Source organism: Bos indicus, chromosome 26 (assembly GCF_029378745.1).
Source record: "Bos indicus isolate NIAB-ARS_2022 breed Sahiwal x Tharparkar chromosome 26, NIAB-ARS_B.indTharparkar_mat_pri_1.0, whole genome shotgun sequence".
NCBI classification, from domain to species: Eukaryota; Metazoa; Chordata; class Mammalia; order Artiodactyla; family Bovidae; genus Bos; species Bos indicus.
In genome coordinates, this window is record NC_091785.1 from 49918494 (window position 1) to 49924000 (window position 5507).

General features: G+C 53.0%; 1 long non-coding RNA gene across 2 annotated transcripts; it reads right to left on the reverse strand.

The window, feature by feature from the left end:
- Nucleotides 1-751: 751 nt before the first annotated feature.
- Nucleotides 752-4641, reverse strand: LOC139180018 (uncharacterized). Of its 2 annotated transcripts, XR_011564348.1 has the most exons (4): nucleotides 4480-4641; nucleotides 4284-4340; nucleotides 2726-2800; nucleotides 752-2377 (listed from the first exon to the last, which is right to left on the reverse strand). It is a non-coding gene; the product is annotated as an uncharacterized lncRNA (long non-coding RNA). The 2 variants fall into 2 exon arrangements; XR_011564347.1 differs by having other exon boundaries at nucleotides 755-2377; nucleotides 4284-4641.
- Between the last annotated feature and the right edge of the window lie 866 nt (nucleotides 4642-5507).

The following is a 5507-nucleotide window of genomic DNA, read 5'->3' on the forward strand; positions in this document are numbered from 1 at the left end:
ATCCCTGCGGGGAGCATGGCTCCCTGTGTCCTGTGGATGAGCGGCCTCAACTCCAGTCCCTGGGCCTCCAGATCCATGAGAATCCACCTCTGGTGTGTTAAGCCTCAGCTTGCGTTCCTTGGTCATGTCAGCTGCAGGGACCCGTCCGCCGCCCCTGGACCGTCTGCAGAGGCAGAGCATGTACCCAGCCTTGGCTGCACCAGGGTCCCTCCTTCTCTGTGCTTGTGTGAGTCCCACTCCCGCCCAACATTAAAGTCCCGCTGGCCCCCTCCCAGCCTCTGGTCAGGTGTAGGGGCTTCTGTGTCTCCCCCTCCAACCTGGGAGCCACTGAGGGCCAGGCGCCCACCAGGGCATCCTAGCAGACCTGAGTGAGGGCATCTTTTTGTAGGACGGGTCACGTCCTACAATTAGCACCATGAGGACCAGAGACGGAGGCCCCGGCATCGCAGGGAGGCCCACAGCTGAGAACCGGGGAGACAAGACTATCCCTGCCTCACATCCACGCCACGGTGATGAAAGGGCCACCTCCCCAAGCCTGATCCTGCCACACCTAACGGGGGAGGAAAGTCAGTGTCAGAACCGGATTCCCAGGAGAAGATGACGTTTTCACGCTATCACGACAATTCAGAAACACTCCGAGTTACCTTGGAGAATGACATGAATAAATTTACTGCCTCAAAACACAGCCTTAGTTGTTTACTGCCCGTTGCTGCCCTCCACAGCCTCGCACGTGGCGGGCTGGGATCCCCCCCAGCCGCGAGCTCCAGTTTGAGGTTGCCCAGTGAGTCGATGCCATGACCACTTTGTCTCACATGGGGAATTTATTGAGACCATCAGGACAGCGATTGCCTTTCATAATCCGATCAATGAAAACCCACCGGGTGAGAGACAGTGTTTTAAAAAGTAATTGTTTAAATGAACTTGATATTTTTATTGCAAAAATATATCACAACACGCTTCAAGGTTGAATTTTAGTTCAGTAACCACAAACCATGATTCAGATGATTCATGGAGAAGCTAATGACAAACACTGTTGTGTTTTAAATAATCTAATAAAACAACTATTTACATAGGGGAGGATGCTGGTTGGGTGTACACGCACAAAGTAATATGTTGATTCACGGTGAGGAAATTAGTTAAATTCTGTCCAACTTTGCTTTTCTTTCCAAATGTGATGCCAGCGGCATCATTCACCTCTACTCCTGGCTTCCTGGCTGGTTTGTTCACAGCCTACAATCCGGGGCCAAAACACAGGCTGCAGTACAGATGCAGTCTCTGCCTTGGAGGAGCTGTTCCTGTCCCTGGTCTCACCTGGGCAGGTAGGCAGTCCTTTGGGTCTTACCTTCAGAACCAGGATCGTTTCCCTGGGGAGGTTCAGCTACAGCGTCCTGGGTTCACCCAGCAGGGACTCCTGCAGGGCAGTGCGGCCACAGGAGGGCAGTGAGGGGTGGCGGGGGCTCAGGGACCCCATTCCCCTGCCTGGTCTGGAGCCAGGTGCCTGGAGGGGCCTGGGGTCAGGAAGCTGTCCACACTGGGGCCTGGTCTTACCGGCACTGGTGACTTGCCCGTGCCTCAACCCACAGCCTCTCGTAGTCAGCCAGTTCTCTCACACCTCCTCCAGGGAGCCACAGGGTTGCTAGGACACGCCATGAAACCAGGCGGCTGCATGGATGCCCAGAGTCCAGGGTGGGGGCTCTTTGCTTCACTGACAACAGCCCGTGCACCTCACGTCCTGCTCTCCTGTAGGTGCAAACCTGCCCGGGGCTGCCCAGGTCACCCTGTCAGCTGGTTTTGCAAGACTGTAAACACCCCTGGGAAAGATTGAAGGCAGGAGGAGAAGGGGATGACAGAGGATGAGGTATCACTGACTCAATGGTATCACTGACTCAGTGATATCACCGACTCAATGGACATGAGTTTGAGCAAGCTCCGGGAGTTGGTGATGGACAGGGAGGCCTGGCGTGCTGCAGTCCCTGGGGTCACAAAGAGTCGGACACGACTGAGCGACTGAACTGAAAACACCCCGGCACAGACGGGCCCAATAAGTGTTACAGAAAGAATAACGGGTGGGATTGGGGGTAGACAGCTCGCCCAGGGTTAAAGGGGTCCAGACCGCCTCGGGGCGCAGAGCCTCTGGCTCCCGTGAGTCCGGTGTCCAGGCCGGGACTGCGGGCAGGCTCAGGACCCGTGGTCACGAGAGGTGGGAGGCGGCAGGGACGCCCAGGGCACCTGTGGACGGGACGGCCCGAGCCCGGCGGGGCCCGGCATTTAGAAGACGAGCCTCCAGCCCGGGCGCTGCTCGCTCACTGCCCGGCGCCCCGTTCCTGCGCCGCAGCTTCCTCGAGGTAAACAGGGTGCTGCCAGCTCCAAGGGGTCGCTGCCAGGGCAGACGGGGACACTCAGGACACAGCCAGTCGGGTCCTGCAACACGGGGCGGGGGCGGGGAGGGGGCCGGGCCTGGGCCGGGGCGGGGCGGGGCGGGGCGGGGGGCGGGGAGGGGGCCGGGGCGGGGCGGGGCGGGGCGGGGCGGGGCGGGGCGGGGAGGGGGCCGGGGCGGGGCGGGGCGGGGGCGGGGCGGGGCGGGGCGGGGGCGGGGCGGGGCGGGGCGGGGCGGGGCGGGGCGGGGCGGGGCCTGCTCAGCGGAGGTCGGGCGTCAGCTTCACCGAGCACTTCCCTTCCAGCCAGCCCCTCCCCTTAACCGCCCCCTCACCGAGCTCACGCCCACCTGCTCTTCTCCGCTCTCCGTTCCAGTAGTGACTTCTCGTGTCTGATGTTCACAGGGCTTTATTTCGTTTGGATCCTTGAACGTGGAGCCCCACACCCCCATTTTATTCCCACCTCTGCCAATCAGGAAATCCTCCCTACATAAAATTGTCCCACCGCTACCCCGGCTTCCCATCCCAGGATCTTGGTTTGTAGTTATTTGTTTCACCCAGCACTTATCTGACACAAGAAATATCTCTTATTTAAGATAAAGAAAAAAACTGCTTGTAAACATGTTTCTTATGCCAAACACCTAAAATTGGATTGTTTTTGCCTGAAATTGGATTGTTGAGAGCACCGCAACAGGACAGAAAGCGCTGATGGAGGAGCGTGAGCAGGGAGATGGAGGTGGGACGTGCTTAGTCAAGGAGGACCTGCTCCCGCCTGCCTCCTGCAAATCCCATAAAATATGCTGAAACCAGGCAAAATAATAGTGTTCCTGTGCGCGAACAGACTACAAAAATAAGAATGAAAAAATGCATTAGCAATGGTGTGTGTGTGTGTTAGTCGTTCAGTCGTGTCTGACTCGTTGCAACCCCACAGACTGTGGCCCACCAGTCTCCTCTGTCCATGGGATTCTCCAGGCAAGAATACTAGAGTGGGTTGCCATTTCTTTCTCCAATTAGCAATGGTAGTAAATAGTAAACTAGATACATATATATTTATAGAAGTATGTTGTTTTTAATTACATAAAAAATTAAAATTTCAAAATGTCAAATTTGGATGATTTATTCAATATATTTTGTTGTGTGAATCAACTGTTAACTATGAAAATATGAGTACATATTATCAGTGTTAGAAAAACACTCAGATATACTAAGAAGACTGTTTAAAGCTATACAATGTGATGTACTTTTTCCTCCTTTTCATAATGCTTAGAAGGATATAAACCAGACATCAGCAGTGATTATGGTGGGGGGATTCCTTACTCTCTTTGCTTTTGTATAAATTTTCAACATTAAACATGTATCTCTTTTGTAATTAAAAATAGTTTAAAATGAGTAAGACCAAACTACTCAGGCTATAAAAGTTTATAGTAGGAAACACTAATATATAAGAAATAATGTGCTGTTGCATCCAAAATTTTGTCTAGTTTTGCAATTATTTACGGCTCTGGTCTAGTGTATGATGTTTGCATGGTTTTACTTTGTTTGGATCCTTGAGCAAAAGGGACAGAAATCATGAGATTCCAGAAACTCAAGACCACAGCAGAGCTGTCTGCAGCCAAGACCTAACCAGCATCACATAAGCTCATCAAGGCTTTCAGTTAATAATTTTAAAAAGCAGTCCTCATTGCTAAGAGGAAAACCAAATGGACAAGCAGGACCCCAGGCTGGACACACAGTGCGTGCTCTGTTTTGGGGACGGGAGCGGGTTGTTCCGTGTGTGTGGGAGCACGTCTGTCTACACTGACACCACACAGCTTCCCTGACTCACAAAGCCGGGGTCCAGGGGTCCCACCACGTCCACACGGCCCCCTGCTCCAAGCCCACCCATAAGAGTATCAGATGAGACTTCACCTCGTCCTCCGCGGGGGTCTCCACTGGGTCAGGACAGCTCCTCACTCTGGGAGGACCCTGCAGACAAGTTTCATCATCCATCCACAGGCTGCCCGCAGAGTGGCCCTAGAGGCCTAGGGCAGGGTCGTCCTGCCCCCCAGGGATCCGGGACCCCTGCTTCCGAGGTGGCAGGGCTAGGGGGAAGTCCTTTCTTTACCGCCTGGGAGCCTGCTCAGACATCCTCATCGGGCGCAGCTGGGCCGCCGTCACTCTGCCTCAAGCCTGAGGGAGGAGGAGCTGTCCCTCAGAGGGAGGGTCTGTATCCAACCCCAGGACTGCAGCAGACAAGTGTGCTGCTCTAGAGGGCAGAGCTGGAAACTCGGCTCCTCCTGGAAGCCGCACAGGACAGGAGTGTCCCTGGGCACACGAGAACGTTCTGCAAGAGTGAAAACAATTCTGTTATTAAAAACAGTAACAGCAGCTTCCTCTTCTGAGAAATGGGAATTGCACAGACCTGCCCCAAGTCGCTGAAGGCTCCAGGGCCACCATGAAAAACTGACTGATGTTTGGGCAAAGCACTTGTGCTAAAAATGCCAAGTCGTGGTCATAATAAGATAGAAAATGCCAGCAAATATATGGACCCATTCATTCAGCAAAGGTGTGAAGGTGCACCTGGCGTCTGGAACTAGAATCTTCTGGCTCACTCAGACTTGTCTAAGGACACACTCTCCTCTGCTGAATCCAAGTCAAGCATTGCTCCTGGGAAGGAACATGGGTTTTATTTTCCTGGAGGATGGAGATCTTCAGAAACCATAAACGACTGACCCCCTTAGAAGCAAGGCTTCACTGATTAGTGGTTAAACTTTCACTCATCCTCAACGTAGTTTGAAAATGACGCATAGCCCAGCTGTCAGCGAATGCAGTCAAAGGAGTCAGGTTTGCAAAGAGGTAGAAACTCACAGTGCAGGATGACACAGGTTCCTAGGAGGAGACACAATGGGCTCTCAAGTTAAACGAGCAAAAGTTATGAATGCTACTTTTTCCCAGCAATTAAGATGGTGACACACTCCTGCTCTCTTTAATTTGCAATTTTACCTACTTACCCCTAAAGCAGCATTCCATGTAAATGCATATTTAAAGCAAAGCCCTCAACTAGGTGAGGAAGGGGCCACCTCATATACAGCCACAATCTTTAAGGAATCTTTAAGTCTCAGAAAGTGTTAGTTGCTCAGTCGTGTCTGACTC